The sequence below is a fragment of the Hevea brasiliensis genome, unplaced genomic scaffold (genome assembly GCF_030052815.1).
Source record: "Hevea brasiliensis isolate MT/VB/25A 57/8 unplaced genomic scaffold, ASM3005281v1 Scaf7, whole genome shotgun sequence".
Classification (NCBI taxonomy): Eukaryota; Viridiplantae; Streptophyta; class Magnoliopsida; order Malpighiales; family Euphorbiaceae; genus Hevea; species Hevea brasiliensis.
This window is the reverse complement of record NW_026615250.1, coordinates 730,717-752,479: the sequence shown is the minus strand read 5'-3', so window position 1 is coordinate 752,479 and position 21,763 is coordinate 730,717. Positions and strand designations below refer to the sequence as shown.

Below are 21,763 nucleotides of genomic sequence, written 5' to 3'. Positions count from 1 at the left end.
TTTCCTCAAAAAAAAAATGTTAAATATTCGTTTTCTATCTCATCAGGCAGCTTCCAATGAAGATTAGATTCATTTAAAAAAAAAAAAAGAATAATCATCAGAGTTGGGGTTATTGGCAAGTCTGAATTGCTTGCATTTTAAACAATCCTGAGGGCTAATTTGACACCATTTGTCAAAATTATTGAAAAGTTTGAAAGCCTGTCCATATAAATACATATATATAATCTAGTCTACAAGTCCATATAAGGGACAATATTTAATAATCAACAAGAGTCATACATTTGACCACTGCTGGTATAGTTGAATAAAGAAAATAACTAGTCTTGACGATCACATGTAGAAACTAGGGATTGATAAACCTGTCTGAGTTGTTTGCCCACATCAGTTATTTCTGGCCTTTCCTCAACTGGGTTGAAAATGCATTGAAAGGCAAGCCTTGCATAAGCTTTGAGTTGCTGCTCTTTCCCAGACCATGTCCCTTCTTCAACAATTATAGGGTCTATAAGCGTGACTAGCCTTTCGTTTTCTTCCATACATTTCATGAAAAAATCCACCAAATGCAAATCTAGATGGCCATAATCCAATCGATTGGACGGTCTTTTTCCAGTCAAAAGCACTAACATTAGTACACCAAAACTAAAAACATCAATCTTCTCACTTAACTTGCCTTCTAAAAGATATTCAGGACCTATATATCCAAATGTCCCCATCACAAGTTCCGTCTCTATGTGGGTTTTACCTTCTGGAATTGATATGGAAAATGAAAAATCACTCAATTTGGCCCTGTACTGTTCATCCAGCAGGATATGTCTGGATTTGATATCTTGTCGCAAGGTATTTTGCGGTCGCTTGGACGAATACTCACCGAAGTGGGAAAGAGTGAGGAGTCGCCACTTTAATTTTGAGGGAAATTAAAGGAAACCATTTGTGAAAATAAATTAGAATGAAACCACTTCGAAAACAGAGATTCTAAGTTCGGGGTCCGTATACGGGCGGGGAAGATGTTAGGCACCCCGCCTCGTCCCTCTACGATGGCAAGCAGATTTAACATTATGCTCTTTATAAATTAAAATCGATAGTTAGGGAGGGGTTGGGTTAGGATAAAGATATTAATCCCTTTGATAAAAGGGAATATTTAATTTTTCACTAGTTTTCGGGTTACCCAGATACATAAGTAAATGAGACGACCTTAGTGAATTGATGTTGCGTAGCGGTTTTCGTTTATGGGATTACTTTGCGTATTTATTAAAATTTGATTTGAGAATCGGATAAGAACTCTCCTCTTATCTCTGTATATTCATTAAAATTTGATTTGAGAATCGGATAAGAACTCTCCTCCGATCTCTGTATATTCATTAAAATTTGATTTGAGACTCGGATAAGAACTCTCCTCCGATCTCTTTATATTTATTAAAATTTGATTTAAGAATCAGATAAGAACTCTTCTCCGATCTCTGTATATTTGATTACAATTGGCATTGAGAATCGAATAAGAACTCTCCTCTGATCTCTTTTAAATATTTATTAAAATTTTTGATTGAGAATCGAATAAGAACTCTCCTCCGATCTCTTTTAAATATTTATTAAAATTTTTGATTGAGAATCAGATAAAAACTCTCCTCCGATCTCTTTTTGTTTGAATGAGAGCCGGGTAAGGACTTTTCCGACCTCTTAAAATTTGATTACAGTTACATATCATAAGAACCTAAGACTAAGGGTTCTGGCATCCAAAAACGCCGGGGACCCGAACAAGGCTTTCTCTTATCCCATTGGTACCTTATAGCTAAGGAAAGGATGCAAGACTGAATTTTACCGATCTCCTATGTGATCACCTTATCAGTACCTTTCGACATGCAATATTCGATCTCTTTTGTTTGCTAGTCTGGGATTCGACCTTACTTCGATCCCCCACTATGTCCAGTTATCTTCTGAGCTAGTCTAATGGTTCGACTTCATAATTCTCCTCTGATTTATTATCCAAACATTTATTATTTTGAAGAAACTTTCGTGTTAAGATACAGCTATCAACATTTCACCAAACTACCTATACGTTACTCGGGACCAAAACACCCACGTTTGAAGGTAATAAAGGCTAAGAAAAAGGTAAATGACATGTGCGGATGAACAAAAAAGAAACTCAGGAGGATAACCACCTTCGTGGGGTTTTTAACATAACATAAACTTGACGAAAATTACGAGTATGAAAACAAAGAAAATAAATATAAAAAAAATGAGCACTTGGTAAAGCAACGGTTCAAACACTTACCTGTAGAGAGTTGGATCTATCAAACTAACTATGGAGTCACAAATATAGTAGAGCTGCGTGCCAATAATCTGGGGACTAATGCTTGCCTTGTAATGAAGAGCGCCAAGTTAAAATGCAGTCGAACCAAAATGAAAATAGCCGGGCTTGAATGGGATTGAGCTTGTAAAATAAGATTGGATATAAAGATGATGAAAGCAGAACTGAAACTAAGAGAGGGTATCGCGGAGCAATGAACAAACTGAAAATAAAGGGTTTCAATGTCCAACACTCCTTCAAAGAAAATACTTTAGAAAACTGGTTTCTGAAGTTTTTTCTATTTTGAAAGCTTAAAAATAGCAGAGTAGTAAAGCTAAGTCAATTTTCAGAGCCTTTCCACTATAATCACCACCCTTTTTGTGTTCTCCCTCCCTTTTTCTACAGTTTTCATGCAGGTATTTATAGGAAATGGGTGCTCCCAATGAAGGGACAAGATTTTTTTTGAGGGAGATGGAAGGTTTGGATTTTAAAGGACATGATCTGATGTTTGAGAATTAAAGAGAATCAAAATGAACGGCTGAGATCCTTTTCAGAATATTTGTCCTTTCTCTTTTCTAATCTTACGGCTCAAAATTTTCTTGTCAAGGGAGATCCAAGGGCTGGGAATAAAAAGCTCCGATCTTATCGTCTTCTCTTTGATCCAAGGGCTCTAGGTTTGTCCTTACAAGTAAGATCAACGGTGAAGATTGGGATGTACAGGACTGTCATGACATACTTTGGCTCCTGTCAGCAATGTGAGCGATTATGCAAATGAGGCATGCGGTGGAGATCTCGTTTGCAACGCTTTAACTACCTCGACTCTGATTATTGGAAGTTGTCTTATTCTCTCTTTGCTTTCCGATCTCCCATCCCTTCTGACCTTTCTAATACGATCTTTTTCCGATCCCTCATACCGAGCCCCCTCTCCCGATCTCTCCCATTCCAGAGTCTTCTCCTTTATCCGGGCTGGTTCAGTCAAAGCATTTATTCCTTCGGTTTCCGAGGCGTTCGCTTCGTTTTCTGCTAGCAATAAATGCTCAGACCTTCTCTATATATACCTTCAATGAGAAACCCTTCCGCATTTGATTTTCTCCTCTTTCTTTCTCACTTTTCCTGTTCTAGCCGCTCCGGCAACAATCCTGGCCATGATAGCTGCTTTTGATCTTTTTCCGGCTGTTCACCTTGTTTATCGACTGAAAATTTATGACTCCGGTGATCAGGAAATCACTATGGCCACCTCTGATGACAGTGAGAGAACCGGACTAATTTACCGACCCAGATAGAAAATATTGATTGTGTTGACCTCGAATCGGTCGACTGATGTAATCGGCGAATAGATTTCGGGCGAGAAGACTGCTAATTTCCCTCCTATTATTGGTGACTGTCCTTCGAAGTTCATTTGGCTTCTCACCACATTGGGTGTCCTGACAGCTGTTCGGTTCTGAGCGATAACATTGACGATGAACTCTCTTATCCTCATGAGAGTCATAGTCCCCCCATCTGAGCTGTACATCTATCCGATGTCGATGGCCGGTTTCCTGATCAAACACATCTTTTGATTCAGCCACGAGACTAGGCTTTGACATAGGCCTTTACTAGATAGGATGTACTGCCGATCTCTAGAGATCGCCTAAATGATGTAATCTGACCTCTAATGGAATCCGATCTCTAGAGATCGCCCAAATGATGTAATCTGACCTTTTGGAAATGAAATTTTATTTTGACAATTATCATTTTATTATTATTACATTGATTATTTTTTCGATCTCTAGTGTGTTTATCCGATCCGATTCCCAACTGAACAGCCCTTAACCGATCTGCAATTCTAAACATCCGCCTTAATTCGCTGATCTTTAACTAGCCGATCTTCCCTTATTTAATCATGGAGTTTCTGGAATATTCGTGCGACGTGTCAGAAAAGCTAGCGAATCCCGCTAACCGATGCGCCGCTTGGGACTCTGTGAGCATTAAATGCTCAGACGGGTATAAATAGGGGATGGGTCAGCTAGCTGCTCCCTTATGTCATTTTCAGCATCTCGCGAGCGATTCCGAAATTCTCTCATTTTTTTCAAGTCCTTCCGACACCGATCACACTCCGGTAAGGGTTTTGATCTTTCTTTTAGTTAAATTTTCTCTTTTCCTTGAAAATGAGCAGCGCCGAGGGTCAGAGAGAGGCGAGCCCCCCTTCAATTCACGTCTCGTGGTCGTCAGATGAAGTTGAAGTGGTCGGACCAAGCGGGCAATCTGAACTTCCGATGACCTCCGTTTCAACCCGTGGTCAAGCGGCACCCTCAAGACGAACGCATTCTTCAGGGAGAGAAAACCTTCCCATGGATGAGATGCCGTCAATCCTTCAAGAAACCGATCTGCAGTCGTTTACCCAAGAATACAACCTTCGGACTGACTCATACGAACTCATCAGATGCCATGGCGATCTTCGAGCCGATCATTTCTTTGAAGAAAATGATATGATCATGATATACGAAGAACAATTAAAAGTCGGGCTGCGGTTTCCTCTCGATGACTTCTTCAAGGAAGTTCTGAAATTCCACCAAGTATGTGTAGCTCAAGTACATCCGAACTCGTGGCGGATCCTAGTAGCCTTCAGAGGCCTCTGCCGAGCTAAGGTACTCAGTCCAACAGCGAAGGTGTTCACCGAGCTACATAGGCTAACTCGTCGAAAGGACGACGAGTATTGGTTCTTTCAGGCGAAGCCGCATTGCGGGCTTTTTACCGATCTACCTTCCTCACTGAAGAACTGGAAGAATCGCTTCTTTATTCTGAGGAGCAAGATTCTGAACAGTTTTGAGGGTTTCCCACGTAGCTGGCTGCATCTGGGCCCCTAGCTTCCGAAGCGCATCACCCTGAATAGGGAAGAGGGCATTATGGTAATGGAGCTAAAAGATCAGGCGGCCACTCAGAAGTTCTCCTGTTTAGATGCGGTAACGGCTGAACTGCATCATTGGACAATGCAGCTGATTACCGGCGAAGAACGTGGGCTTCAGCTCTCTGACCTCAGCCTCGGTACTTTCTATATCTCTGATCTCTGGGCCTTAGCGAACTCACTGACTTTTTCTTTGTGCAGGCATGATGAGCGGCGAGGCTTCCAAGGAGAGCCGAAAGCGGAAGAGAGAGGTCTCCAGAAAAGTGTGGGAAATGAAACGCCCCGAAGCTTCTTAGACGCCCAGGCACGATCCAGGGGAGATGCAGGGAGGCTCGTCCCGACCCTCGGGGCCACCGATCCCCGAAATAGAAGTGATCCGGTCTCCTCCTCGACAGGAAGAAATGCCACCTCCAACGGTTGCTTCGGGTGCGGAAGGGGGTCCTTCCCAACCTCCTACAAGGACCCTTTCCGCGACGCTCAAGTCTTGATTCACTCGCTTGAGAAGAACCGAACTGTTCGAGAGAATCCGGGTTTGGCTAAGATTTTGGGGGCCTCCATCTGCCTTCAGGAGGATCGGAATAGGCTGACCCCGAACAGTCTGAACGATATCCTGACCCAGACTATGAGCCTGAGCGTGGAGAGTTTGGTGAACCAACATATCATCGGGGAGAAGGCTCATCATTTGAGGCAGGAGATCCAGAAGGTGGGTCAGGAAGCGGCTTCAGCCCCAGCCCAACTTTCATCTGCCCAAAATTACATAGCTGAAATCGAGGGGCGGATGAAGTTCTATGAAGATAAACTGGCCGAGCAGGCTCATGTTCTTGAAGAGGCTCGGCGCTCAGGCTGCGATGTCTTCGCCTCATCAAGAACTTAGAACTAAAGAAGAAGAGGCAGTGGCGAGGGAGGTCGGTGCTTATGTGAACGCGCATGGGGATCTTTTGGCCGAGCTCAAGAAGCGTTATCCCGAGGAGGATTTTTCCTGGATGGTGGATCTGGCTCCCCAAGACGAAGAGGATAGCGAGGAGGAGGCCGAGGGAGATAGAGAGGGTGAACAAAATGTAGAACAGGCTGGGGGTGATCCTCCAACCGAATGACTTGTATTTTTTACTTTGAAATGAAATGAAGTTCCCTCTTTTATTCCATGTCTTGATGAGATCGGAAAGTATCTAAATTGTACAAGCGCCTAACTGTTTGAACCAATTAGAACATCAAACTTAAAAGTGACTATTAATCTAAGTATAAGAGGTCGGAAAAACATTGTAAACATGAGATCGGAAGAGAAAAAACATCGAACGGAACTTAAGATTATTGAAATTGGAAACCTGACTTGAACAATTAAGATCGTAAGCATCATTAAACCGAATTGAAACCTTAACTTTATCAAACAATTATCCACAAAATCTTAAAGAGAGATCGGAAATAAGACTGGGTGGCACAAAGACCTGATGTTGGTTTGGTTTCGCTTGACGAGAGATCGGAAATGTGATTGATTGGCCAGGAGACTTGATAATTGGTTTGAGAGTATGGTAAGGATGGAGACTTGGTACTAGTTTGATTTCTTATAAAGAGAGATCGGAAATGTGATTAGCTGGCAAAGAGATTGGGCGTTGATTTGATCCCTATGAAGAGAGATCGGAAATGAATTGAACGACATGGAGGTTTGGTGCTGGGGATCGATTTCAAAGTTTATTGATTTCAAGGATCGGCCAAAATATGGTGTCGACAGCTGCCCCTCTTTACATAATTTCCATTGAAGGGAAAAGTTTTCCCGTATAGGAATTATGTAAAGATTCAGACCCATATTTAGGACGATTAAAACTTTGAAACTCAAAATTAAAGTTAGGAAACTAAAACCCACTTAGGCCAGTGACCCAGAGGTTGGTAACAGGAATTTAAATGTTGGAAAATTAAAATCAACTTAGATCAAGGAACCAGAGGTTGATAACAGAAATTTAAATGCGAGAAAATTAAAATCAACTTGGATCAAGGAACCAGAGGTTGATAATAGAAATTTAAATGCGAGAAATCAACTTAGATCAAGGAACCAGAGGTTGATAACAAAAATTTAAGTGTGAGAAATTACAAATCAACTCAGATCAAGGAACCAGAGGTTGATAACAGAAATTTAAATGCTGAAAAATTAAAATCAACTTGGATCAAGGAACCAGAGGTTGATAACAAAAATTTAAGTGCGAGAAATTACAAATCAACTTAGATCAAGGAACCAGAGGTTGATAACAAAAATTTAAGTGCGAGAAATTACAAATCAACTTAGATCAAGGAACCAGAGGTTGATAATAGAAATTTAAATGCTGAAAAATTAAAATCAACTTGGATAAAGGAACCAGAGGTTGATAACATAAATTTAAATGCTGAAAAATTAAAATCAACTTGGACCAAGGAACCAGAGGTTGATAACAGAAATTTAAATGCTGGAAAATTAAAATCAACTTGGACCAAGGAACCAGAGGTTGATAACAGAAATTTAAATGCTGGAAAATTAAAATCAACTTGGACCAAGGAACCAGAGGTTGATAACAGAAATTTAAATGCTGGAAATTAAAATCAACTTGGATTAAGGAACCAGAGGTTGATAACAGAAAATTAAATGCTGGAAATTAAAATCAACTTGGATCAAGGAACCAGAGGTTGATAACAGAAAATTTAAATGCTGGAAATTAAAATCAACTTGGATCAAGGAACCAGAGGTTGATAACAGAAAATTTAAATGCTGGAAAATTAAAATCAACTTGGATCAAGGAACCAGAGGTTGATAACAGAAAATTTAAATGCTGGAAATTAAAATCAACTTGGATCAAGGAACCAGAGGTTGATAACAGAAAATTTAAATGCTGGAAAATCAAAATCAACTTAGATCAAGGAACCAGAGGTTGATAACAGAATTTTAAATGCTGAAAAATTAAAATCAACTTAGATCAAGGAACCAGAGTTTGATAACAGAAAATTTAAATGCTGAAAAATAAAATCAACTTAGATCAAGGAACCAGAGGTTGATAACAGAAAATTTAAATGCTGAAAAATTAAAATCAACTTAGATTAAGGAACCAAAGGTTGATAACAGAAATTTAAATGCTGGAAAATTAAAATCAACTTGGATCAAGGAACCAGAGGTTGATAACAGAAAATTTAAATGTTGGAAATTAAAATCAACTTGGATCAAGGAACCAGAGGTTGATAACATAAAATTTAAATGCTGAAAAATTAAAATCAACTTGGATCAAGGAACCAGAGGTTGATAACAGAAATTTTAAATGCTGGAAAATTAAAATCAACTTAGATCAAGGAACCAGAGGTTGATAACAGAAATTTAAATGCTGAAAAATTAAAATCAACTTGGATCAAGGAATCAGAGGTTGATAACAGAAAATTTAAATGCTGGAAATTAAAATCAACTTAGATCAAGGAACTAGAGGTTGATAACAGAAATTTAAATGCTGGAAAGTTAAAATCAACTTAGATCAAGGTACCAGAAGTTGATAACAAAAATTTAAATGCTGGAAAATTAAAATCAACTTGGATCAAGGAACCAGAGGTTGATAACAAAAATTTAAATGCTGGAAATTAAAATGCTTACAAAGTAAGCCTAACCTGACGCGAGAAGTTCCTCCGCAATAAAGTGTACTTAACAGGATCCCGAGGGTCAACGATTAATGGAGGACGAGTTACAAGACTTGACCTACAACTTCCTTTTCCTTACTCACTTCCCCGGATGCCCCTTTTCTGTTCTCGACTTTCTTCTTATTTTGCAAAAAGTGCCATTGCGGGTTTTCACTTTTCCTTCCGCCCATTCGACTAGAAGCGCCCTTCCGGATTTTCACCCCTAGTTTTTTTTTTTTTTTTTTTTTTTTTTTTTACCGAGCATTCCCTGCAAGTTTCTTAGCAAAGTACACGAGGTTATCAATAATCCAAATCCTAATCTTATAACCAAATTTTAACAAATTAATAGCGCACAGAAAACAGCATTAGAGTGTGAGTATATGAGAAAGATAAAGCAAAAGATGAATTAAAATGCAAATGTGTGAAGAAAATAGATCAAAGTGAAAGGATGACTTTATTATGGCTTTATTATGGTTGAGAAATAAAGGTACAGTTTCAAAGAAAAAATAAAGGGTACAAGGATAGATCTCACAGATTTCTTGTAGTTAGCTTTGAAGTCTCTTAACTGCTATTATTTCAAGTACTCCATTGATGAAGACTCATGCCATTATGGTTTATTTCCTTTTCTTGGTCCCCTATTCTCTTCCTTATTTCTCCATTTTCTGGTTCTAAGGGCGCCCTTTCGGGTTTTCACCCCTAATTTGTCTTTTTCTTTTTCTCTCTCTCTTTTTTTTTTTTTACTCGCTCTTGCGGGGCGCCCTTTCGGGTTTTCACCCTTCACTCATTTTATAGAAAGCGCCCTTCCGGGTTTTCGCCTTCTTTCACACATTTTGTTAGGAGCGCCCTTTCGGGTTTTTACCCTTACCCCCTTTTTTTTTTTTTTTAGGCATAGTACCTTTTGACGGTGTCGGCATTCACGGGTCTTGGTAATTCTTCACCGTCCATGTGGGTCAAGATCAAGGCCCCACCAGAAAATGCCCTTTTAACCATGTAGGGTCCCTCATAAGTTGGTGACCATTTACCCCGAGCATCATTTTGATTCGGAAGCACCTTCTTCAGGACTAGGTCCCCGGGTTGAAATTCGCGTGGGCGAACGCCTTTGTTAAATGCCCTAGCCATTCTTCTCTGGTATAACTGCCCATGACATGCTGCCGCTAGCCTTTTCTCATCTAGCAAATTCAATTGGTCCAACCTTGACTGGATCCATTCCGACTCATCAATTCCTGATTCCTTCAAAATTCTTAGGGAAGGAATTTCCACTTCAATAGGTAGTACAGCTTCCATCCCGTAAACCAGTGAGTATGGAGTTGCCCCAGTTGATGTCCTTACGGAGGTCCGATATGCATGTAGGGCGTAGGGAAGCATATCATGCCAATCTCTATAGGTGACTGTCTTTTTTTGGATTATTCTCTTGAGATTTTTGTTTGCGGCTTTCACCGCTCCATTCATCTAGGGACGGTATGGTGAGGAATTAAGATGTCGAATCTTATATTGATCACTTAATCTCTGAATCTTCGGACCATTCAAATTCTTGGCGTTGTCAGTGACGATTTCACTGGGGAGGCTATGTCGGCAAATGATATTATTTCTGAGGAACTTGAGAAATATGTTCTGTGTGATATGGGCATATGACGTCGCTTCGACCCATTTAGAAAAATAGTCAATAGCTACCAAGATAAATCTATGCCCATTGGAGGCCTTGGGGTTGATGGGGCCAATTACATCGATGCCCCACATTTGAAAAGGCCAAGGTGATACGAGATTGAACAATTGGTGAGGCGGAACATTTATTGGATCTGCGTAGATCTAACATTTGTGACACTTTCGAAAGTACTCAATACAATCCTTCTCCATAGTGGTCCAAAAGTACCCCCGTCTCAAGATTTGCTTAGCCATCATATGTCCATTAGCATGAGTAGCACAATTCCCCTCATGTATTTCGAAAAGGATCCTCTTTGCTTCTTTTGTATCCACGCATCTCAACAATTCGCCATTGGAGCTCCTTTTGTATAAGATTTCGCCACTGGGGAAGTATCTCAAAGCTAATCTCTGGATCATTCTTCTTTCATTTCTGCTTGCCCCTGGAGGGAATTCTCTGGTTTTGATGTAGACCTGGATGTCATGATACCAAGGTTTACCATCAGTTTCTTCCTCGATCATGAAGCAGTACGCCGGCTCATTCCTTGCTTTGATCTGCAATTCCTGAGTCGTCTGCCCTTCTTCTATTTGAGCCATGATAGCCAGGGTGGCTAAGGCATCCGCGAATTGATTTTTGTCCCGACTGAAGTGAGTGAAAGAAATTTCTTCAAATTTCTTGATCAATTCCAGTAGGTACTTCTGATATGGGATTAACTTCGGATCCTTGGTTTGCCATTCTCCCTTGACTTGATAAATGATCAAGGCTGAATCTCCATATACCTCCACCTTCCTGACTTTCATTTCAATGGCAGCCTATAAACCCATCACACAGGCTTCGTATTCTGCGACATTGTTGGTACATTCAAACCTTAACTTGATGGCTATTGGGAAGTGTCTTCCATCCGGGGATACTAACACAGCTCCGATTCCATTACCGGACAAATTGACAGCTCCGTCAAAATATATCTCCCATACATCAGTTGGTTCTCTCTCCCTGTTCTCCACTTCGTTAACATGCTTATCAGGGAATTCAAAATCCAAGGCTTCATAATCTTGGATAGGGTTTTCTGCTAAAAGATCAGCGATTACGCTATCCTTTACTGCCTTCCGGGTCATGTAAACAATGTCATATTGAGAGAGTATGACCTGCCATTTGGCTATCCTTCCCGGCACAAATGGGCTTTCGAATACATACTTAATAGGATCCATCCTAGAGATGAGCCATGTCTTATGATTCAACATGTAGTGTTTAAGCCGATTTGCTATCCAGGCTAACACACAGCAAGTTTTCTCTAGGAAAGAGTACTTTGACTCACAATCATTAAACTTCTTGCTCAGGTAATAAATGGCCCTCTCCTTTCGGCCGGTATCGTCATGCTGCCCCAAAACACATCCCATTGAGCTTTGTTGGACTGCCATGTACAGAATCAGCGGCCTTCCTGCCACCGTGGAACAATTCTTGAGTGGGTTTGCCAGTCGCTTGATTTTCTCAAAAGCCTCTTGACAAACTGAATCCCATTGAGTGGTGTTGTTCTTTCAGAGTAGTCTAAAATTGGCTCGGCTTTTGCAGTGAGGTTGGAAATAAATCTCGAGATGTAGTTCAACTTTACCAGGAAACTGCGCACCTCCTTTTCTGTTTTTGGGGATGGCATTTCTTGAATAGCTCGAACTTTGTCTGGATCTACTTCTATTCTCTTCTCACTCACTATGAATCCCAACAACTTCCCAGATCTAGCTCCGAACACGCATTTGGCAGGGTTTAGTTTCAGCTGATACTTCCTGAGTCTTTCGAATACTTTCCTTAGCACCTGCACATGGCTTTCTCCTTCCCTCGACTTGATGATCATATCGTCCACGTACACCTCTACTTCTTTGTGCATCATATCATGGAATAACGTGACCATAGCGCGTTGGTAGGTAGCGTCAGCATTCTTTAATCCAAAAGGCATGACCCGATAACAAAATACCCCCCATTGAGTGATGAAAGTAGTTTTCTCCTTGTCTTCCTCATCCATTGGGATTTGATTGTACCCAGATGCCCCATCGATACACGAACATCTGCCCAATCCTGCAGCATTATCTACTAACACATCTATGTGTGGGAGAGGGAAATCCTCTTTCAAGCTTGCTTTATTAAGATCCCTGTAATCAACACACACCCTGACTCTCCCGTCCTTTTTCATTACTGGGACAACGTTAGCTATCCATTGGGGATATTTGACTACTTCCAGAAACCCAGCATCATACTGCTTTTTGACTTCATCCCTAACTTTGAGTAGCGTGTCAGGGTTCATTCTTCTTAGCTTCTGCTTTACTGGGATCGTCCCGGGAATTAGGGGAATTTTGTGCGTCACTATGTGAGGGTCTAAGCTGGTCATATCGTCATAGCTCCATGAAAATACGTCCAGGAATTCTTTGAGCAAACTGACCATATCTTCTAATTCTCCACTCTCCACAACTTTAAGTTTCCTTTTTATTTCTTCTGTGCCTAAATTCACGGTGTGCGTTTCGTCCCATGAGGCACTAGGAAGGTTCATCTCTTTCATCCCTTTCTTCTACGAGTTCTCCTCGTAATCGCTTGAAGTAATGGCGATTATGGGGATTTCAAAATTAACGAGGAATTTCGAGTCTATTGAATTATTAGGTGTTAATTGATGAATGGTCCTGAAGAAACGAAAGCGGAACATATGATAAGAATGGATTTCAAAAGGAAAGGAAAAGAGAATAAAATGCGCTATTAATTCATTAATATTCATATCATAAGAAAAGGGTCCATTTATAGTATTACACTTGTCATCATGGACAAAATGATCAAGTGTAGATAACCAAAGGTACTTTACTCGAAATTGAGTACAGGAATGTCCTCTGCTGTCCAGTTGTCTAGTTCTTGCCCTTCAGCTATTGGTGAGATCAAGGCTTCATACAAGGAATTGAGATAGATGACATCAACAGATGGTTCGTCGGGCGATTCTTCAGCTTCTACTAGATTTTCATAACCCGCTTGGTGAAGACATCTGTGATTCTCGGGACTACCTTCACTTTCCCGACTTTCTGATCAAACCTTTGATCCTAAAGCATATTTCTCATCCAGAATCGTCCATCTGTGAGAGCATCTTCCTCATAACCCAAGCCGTAACGGCCAACCTTCTGGATGGCTGGTATTGGTTCGACAATCCCCTGTAATGTGGCGCCTAATCCATTGCCCTTTTCATAACCACTCTTTAGCATCACCTTTGCTACCATAGCCGTAGCCCCTTCATCCCTCAGGATAGTTTCTTGCAACTCTAGAGCCTGGAAAGAGCTCTCCAATGATTCCTCAGCTGCTTCCACATAAGGAAGTGATTGCGGCTTGGTAACCAGCATGGCTTCCTCCCCCTTCACAGTGATGATCCTGCCGTCCATGATGTATTTAATCTTCTGATGCAAGGTTGAAGGTACGACATTTGCTGAATGGATCCAAGGCCTCCCTAGCAACATGGTGTATGCAGGTTCAATGTTCATCACTTCGAACGTGACGTTGAAAGTGCATGCGCCAATTTGGAGTGGCAAGTTAATGTCTCCCAGTGCCTCCCTTCTTGTACTGTCAAAAACCCTTACCACCATAGCACTTTGACGTATGTTTGACCGGTCGACCGGTAGCCTAGCCAAGGTGGCATTGGGTAAGACGTTGAGCGCAGATCCATTGTCAATGAGGACCTTGGCAACTATGTAGCCTTTACATTTTACTGTCACATGCAGAGCTTTGGTGTGCTTTAAGCCTGCCGGGTCTATCTCTTTTTCTGAAAAGGTGACATAGCTGGATGCCTGAATTTGTCCCACTATCTTCTCGAATTGCCCCGGTGTGATGTTGGGGTTAACGAAGGCCTTACCCAGGATCTTCTGCAAGGCTTGGCGATGCACTTTTGAGCTCAAAATCAGTGACAGTAGTGAAATTCGAGCAGGCGTCTTTCTTAACTGTTCAACAATGTCGTATTCACTTTGCTTCATTATTTGAAGCAACAGCTCCTCCTCTTCGCTCGATCCAGTAGGTTCTCCTTTCTCCGTTTTTTCAACCTCCTCTTCCGTATTCTCTTGTGGCTCTCCCATTTTTACATTCCCTTTCTTCTTTTCTTTCTCTTCACCCCCGTAGCATCTCCCACTTCGGGTTATAAATTCAACCTCTTGCTCAAGTGGGGATGATTTTGTGGTAGTGACGGGTTGGGGGTTTGATTGGGGAGTAGCACCACCAGAAGGTCCAGTGTAAGTCATCTTGAAGTGCTCATGAGGAGCGAAGCATGGTTTAGGAGGTGCTAAGGGTGAGGCAAGGCTAGGAGCAGGTGTACCGCTCGATGCTCCTTGGGTGAAGACTTGGAAATCATAATTCCAGGGCACAGCACGAGTGTTTGTGACTGGGAGCTGGGGCGAGGTTCGGATGATTGTTACTGGTGGTGATGATGCTGGAGCGGAGAAGGTCATTCTGTGTTTAGAGGTGGAGGCATTTTGGCCAAATCGGGCTGTATTTATTCCCCCCTCCATTTTCGACTTTGCTTGGCATCTTAAGACCTTAAGGGACAGTAAGTTCTGGACCTCTTGTTTGAACTCCTCACAATTTTGTAGCTCGTGGTTGGCTGCTCCTCCGTGATAGGGGCATCCCACATTATCTTCAGGCGCTGGTGTCTGAGGGTAGAGGTAACCTTCCCTCACTGCAATTGTAAAGATTTCCTCAAAGTAAGGAATCAGTTGATCTATCTTCAAGGTTGACCCTTCTCCTTCTGAATCTATCATATTCACGCCACTACCCATACCATTATTGGGCAATGGGTTTGAGGTGACATTGGGAAGGGAGCCATTCCCTTCGATTTTCAACCACCCATTTCTGATTAAAGCATGCACCCTCCCCCTGAGTGCCCCGCAATTATCGGTCGAGTGCCCCTACACCCCTCTATGATACTCACACCGGGCACTGGCGTCATACCACCTGGGGTATGGTGGCTAAATTGGGTCAATGGGAATCGACACTATTTGATTTATACCAACAAGGTATCGGTATATTTCGCTAAGTGGAAGGGAAAGAGGTGGATCAGGATTTCTTTGTGGTCTTGGGTTATTTTGAGATGGTCTGGGTTGAGTAGGTTGAGGAGGTGGTATGGGCTGGTAGTTTATCGGTGGTGGATACTGTGGGCGTGGATGAGGGTAATTTGGAAAAGGGGGTGGAACATTGGCAATTGTTGGGCCATGAGGAGGAGGATATGGCCGGTAGTTGTTCTGAGGAAATGGGGAGTGGTTGTTCTGTCGGGTGATGGAATGCACGTTACCCTCTTTCTTTTTGCCAAAGCTGGCATTTTTCTTTGCAGGATTCTCAGTCGCCTCCTGCAATCGTCCTAACCGGAGATTAGCTTCAATCCTCTCCCCAGCTTGAATGATATCCGAGAAGCTATTGGAAGTGTTCCCAATCATCAGATTGAAATAAGGAGCCTTCAACGTCTCAATGAACAAAGAGCACAGTTCATTGTCAATCACTGGAGGATACACTTCTGCCGCTTTCTCTCTCCACCTCTGGGCATATTCTTTGAAGCTTTCCCTGTCTCTCTGCACCAGGTTTTGGAGGTCTCTCCTTGTGGGGGCAATGTCGCAATTGAACTTATATTGTTTCAAGAAAGCGTCGGCCAAATCTTTCCAGAAGCACAATTTGCTCCTGTCCAACTGAATACACCATCTCAGGGCTGCCCCGGAGAGACTCTCGTGGAAGAAGTGAACCAGGAGTATATCGTCTTCTGTCAGGGCAGACATTTTGGCAATATAAGTGGCCAGGTGAATGCGAGGATCTGAATTCCCAGTATATTTGTCGAAGTCCGGGACCTTGAACTTGGGCGGCACTACAACATCTGGCACCAATCTCAGTGATCCCACATTAACTGAACCATACATATTCAGTCCCTCTATCGCTCTTAACCTCTCTTCTAGAGCAGATAGCTTCTCGTTTTCTCTTGTCTTATTTTCTCCTCCTACTGCATGAGATATTCCCCCAGTTGGGAAATGAGGGGCATAATGAACCGGAGGGATCAGGATTGAAGGGTGTGGCTCGGCATTTGGGATAGCCGGGTAATAGGAGAAAGGTGGGTCATTATTCAGGGGGTTTGGATTGACAGTAATTGTCGGATCCGAGATAGGTGGCTGGAAGGTAAAAGAGGTTGAAGCATGATGAGAATCAACCGTTGTAGGAGGTGGGGGAGGTAATGGTAAGTTAGGCTCTGAGGCAGGCTTATTTTGGGACATCTCCCTCATTAGTCTCATGAGCTCTGAGACCTGGTCTTTCAACTCAGACACTTGTCCTTGTAGGTTCTGGACTTGTTCCTGATATTCCATTATCTTCTTTGTTCGCGATCTTGTTAAGTACACTCGCTTTGGTTGAACTGCTTATTTAGTTAGACTTGCTTTGTTTGAAGCAATGTTGATTTTCTGTAGGGAGTAAAAAAGTTTTTAATGAATTTCGAATTTTGTAAAAAAATTAAAGGTCCTGGTTTGGACAAAGGATACAGTGGCATCTGAGAGCCAAAAATGAAATCTGCAGAAGAATAATTGCAATAATTTTATCATGGCATCGTTCGATAGTCTGACGGTGAATGACTGGATTGAATGCGCCTCTATGGTATCTGTCCATATGGTGCATCCAACTTTTCGCATAACCCTAGCGAGGGGGTTCCTACGGGAGTCATACTATTCATTCACAATTTTGCTAAACAATGGCCCAAAGTTATTCCATTAATCGAATAATTCATATATGGCATTCGTTACATTGGCCTAGGCTCAGGAAGGTTCTTTATAATGTAATGACATTTCCTGAGATATTCATAAAGCCTTTCTTCTTGTCTAGCGGGGTTGAATATTTTCAGGGCATATTCGGATTCAGGTAAGAGTTCTTGTTTCCCCTGTGCTATCATTCTTTCCAGCTGGTCAACATTTTCTTTTAGCTCTTGATAGAGAGTGGCTTGTCTTTCTTTTTCCTTCCTTTCTTTTAGTTAAATTTTCTCTTTTCCTTGAAAATGAGCGGCGCCGAGGGTCAGAGAGTGGCGAGCCCCCCTTCTGTTCACGTCTCGTGGTCGTCAGATGAAGTTGAAGTGGTCGGACCAAGCGGGCAATCTGAACTTCCGATGACCTCTGTTTTAGCCCGTGGTCAAGCGGCACCCTCAAGACGAACGCATTCTTCAGGGAGAGAACCTTCCCGTGGATGAGATGCCGTCAATCCTTCAAGAAACCGATCTGCAGTCGTTTACCCAAGAATACAACCTTCGGACAGACTCATACGAACTCATCAGATGCCATGGCGATCTCCGAGCCTATCATTTCTTCAAAGAAAATGATATGATCATGATATACGAAGAACAATTAAAAGCCGGGCTGCGGTTTCCTCTCGATGACTTCTTCAAGGAAGTTCTGAAATTGCACCAAGTATGTGTAGCCCAAGTACATCCGAACTTGTGGCGGATCCTAGTAGCCTTCAGAGGCCTCTGCCGAGATAAGGGACTCAGTCTAACAGCGAAGGTGTTCGCCGAGCTACATAGGCTAACTTGTCGAAAGGACGACAAGTATTGGTTCTTTCAGGCGAAGCCGCATTGCGGGCTTTTTACCGATCTGCCTTCCTCACCGAAGAACTGGAAGAATCGCTTCTTTATTCTGAGGAGCAAGATTCCGAACGGTTTTGAGGGTTTCCCACGTAGCTAGCTGCATCTGGGCCCCTCACTTCCGAAGAGCATCACCCTGAATAGGGAAAAGGGCATAATGGTAATGGAGCTAAAAGATCAAGCGGCCACTTAGAAGTTCTCCTGTTTAGATGCGGTGACGGCCGAACTGCATCATTGGACAATGCAGCTGATTACCGGCGAAGAACGCGGGCTTCAGCTCTCTGACCTCGGCCTCGATACTTTCTATATCTCTGATTTTTGGGCCTTAGCGAACTCACTGACTTTTTCTTTGTGCAGGCATGGCGAGCGGCGAGGCTTCCAAGGAGAGCCGAAAGTGGAAGAGAGAGGTCTCCAGAAAAGTGCGGGAGATGAAACGCGCCGAGGCTTCTCAGACGCCCAGGCATGATCCAGGGGAGATGCAGGGAGGCTCGTCCCGACCCTCGGGGCCACTGATCCCCGAAATAGAAGTGATCCGGTCTCCTCCTTGACAGGAAGAACCGCTACCTCCAACGGTTGCTTCGGGTGCGGAAGGGGGTCCTTCCCAACCTCCTACACGGACCCTTTCCCGCGGCGCTCAAGTCTTGATTCACTCACTTGAGAAGAACCGAACTGTTGAAGAGAATCCGGGTTTGGCTAAGGTTTTAGGGGCCTCCATCTGCCTTCAGGAGGATTGAAATAGGCTGACCCCGAACAGTCTCGATGATATCCTGAACCAGACTATGAGCCTGAGCATGGAGAGTTTGGTGAACCAATATATCATCCGGGAGAAAGCTCATCATTTGAGGCAGGAGATCCAGAAGGTGGGTCAGGAAGCGGCTTCAACCCGAGCCCAACTTTCATCCGCCCAAAATTACATAGCTGAAATCGAGGGGCAGATGAAGTTCTATGAAGATAAACTGGCCAAGCAGGCTCATGTTCTTAAAGAGGCTCGGGCGCTCCGAGCTGCTGATGTCGCTCGCCTCACTAAAGAACTTAGAACTAAAGAAAAAGAGGCAGTGGCGAGGGAGGCCGGTGCTTATGTGAACACCCATGGGGATCTTTTGGCCAAGCTCAAGAAGCGTTATCCCGAAGAGGACTTTTCCTGGATGGTGGACCTGGCTCCCCAAGACGAAGAGGATAGTGAGGAGGAGGCCGAGGGAGATAGAGAGGGTGAACAAAATGTAGAACAGGCTAGGGGTGATCCTCCAGCCGAATGACTTGTATTTTTTACTTTGAAATGAAATGAAGTTCCCTCTTTTGTTCCATGTCTTGATGAGATCGGAAAGTATCTAAATTATACAAGCGCCTAACTGTTTGAACCAATTAGAACATCAAACTTAAAAGTGACTATTAATCTATGTATAAGAAGTCGGAAAAACATTGTAAACATGAGATCGGAAGAGAACAAACATCGAACGGAAATTAAGATTATTGAAATTGGAAACCTGACTTGAACAATTAAGATCGTAAGCATCATTAAACCGGATTGAAACCTTAACTTTATCAAACAATTATCCACAAAATCTTAAAGAGAGATCGAAAATAACACTGGGTGGCACGAAGACCTGATGTTGGTTTGGTTTCGCTTGACGAGAGATCGGAAATGTGATTGACTGGCCAAGAGACTTGATAATTGGTTTGAGAGATCAGTAAGGATGGAGACTTGGTACTGTTTTGATTTCTTATAAAGAGATATCGGAAATGTGATTAGCTGGCAAAGAGACTGGGCGTTGGTTTGATCCCTATGAAGAGAGATCGGAAATGAATTGAATGACATGGAGGCTTGGTGCTGGGGATCGATTTCAAAGTTTATTGATTTCGGGGATCGGCCAAAATATGGTGTCGACATATCTCTATGAACAATAGGCCTTGGGAATGCAGTGTGAAGATAATCAGTCACATTAGCCACATCAACTGCAATCTTCAACCTATTCTTCCATGAAAAAGGTCGCAAATCGGCTCTATGTTCATCCTTTAAAATTTAATGATCTAGAATTCCCATCTCTGCATGTTCATAAACTAGAATAGGAACTGGGGACTCTAAGCAGCAACCTAAGAGTTTGAGAACATTTTTATGCGCACTCATTTGTGATGCAAACACTATATCACTGATAGAGAACTCCAAGTAATCTTCATTATTTTCATACTTTTTCACGATTACCGGGCGGTCTTGCAGAAAACCCTTATAAATTTTGTATATTCCATACGTTAAAAACATTTGAGTTGGATCATAGTTATTTGTTGCATTGTTAAGCTCTTGGATAGAAAATGAACGGATAGGATTACCTCTGCCATTATTAATGGCAATCGACTTTTCTAATAACATTGCTCCATTTCTCATGACTGATGTCTCTCTCTCAATCTCATCCTTGTTGCCTCTAAAGCATCTCATCATCTTGCCTTGCCAGTCTATATAAACTAAACATGCTGACTTCTAACATGTATTAAAGTGGAATCATACATCAGGTACATATATAACACTTCCTTTTTCAATCAAATCATCTGTTAAAGATTTAAGCCTGTAACTGCTTTTAATTTGGTCCTCATTATCAAGAAACTATCATTTAAAATTTAAAATTTAAAATTTGGGATTTGAGAGCATAAACATCAACAAATGAACTATAAATTTGAACCCAGATCAAAATGGAAAATTGTGATTGTAACACTAATTAAAGTTGATAAGTTGATTTGATAAAATTAAACAGAAAGCTGATGTCCATGAATAAGAAAATTCAATTGAACAAATTAAAGAATGCAAAAACCAGAATCAGTTGAGGGCGACAAGGAAAAAGTAGCTGCAGCTTGAACCTAATTAATTTCTCCCAAATCTTTTCCAATCCTTGAGAGAGACAGAGTAGCAGAATGTTGTTACCCAGCTAAGAGATTCAAATGGAAAATTAACAAGATTATTTTTTCCCCTTCCTCTCTATTGTCTGTGTGAAGATGAAATAATAATTTTGATTGCTTGTTGATATACTTAACAGGTCAATGATGATCGTCAATGCCTTATCCTTGAAGTAGTCATGAAGATGGACCCCTCAGAATTTCAATGGATATTTGTATGCAGGAAAATTATAAAATATTTTCGATAAAAATTGTGAACTCAATATTTTATTTATTTTAATTAATTAATAATAATTTTAAAAAATATATTTTATTAAATGATCTGTTTATTTAATTTTATGTATATATTATTTTTGAAATTAAATATATATCTGTAATCTGAACAACACAGTTCAATAATAACTCTTATTCCATTTTATACCTAATAGAACTCTTGAAATATATACACCCTAATAATCTCTTTCTGCTAAACTTTACTCTCAAAGTATGTTTATCACCTCCTTTTATATCAAATACTCTCGACAGTTATTTTCATCATCTTTTATATATATATATATATATATATATATATATATATATATATATATATATATATATATATATATATATATATAAATTTACGATTTATAACCTGATGTGCGCAGAGAATCCCTAAATTTTTACTTCTCTATTAATCCCTAAATTTTTACTTCTTTATTCATCACCTTCGATTTTGTTTTCAAGGTAAAAATTCTCATTCTTTGTTTAATAATTGGTGAATCTGATTTTATTTTCTTTTCTTGATCTGTTACAATTACTCTAGAAATTTATTTTTTTTCTTTGAATATTGGTATTAAATTGGGTTGATCATGATTATTG

The 21,763-nt window shown here is 41.4% G+C and overlaps 1 pseudogene; it reads right to left on the bottom strand.

Annotated features, from left to right (window-relative positions):
- Positions 1-317: 317 nt before the first annotated feature.
- LOC131177670 (serine/threonine-protein kinase ZRK1-like) lies at positions 318-20,502 on the bottom strand (annotated as a pseudogene).
- Positions 20,503-21,763: the final 1,261 nt, after the last annotated feature.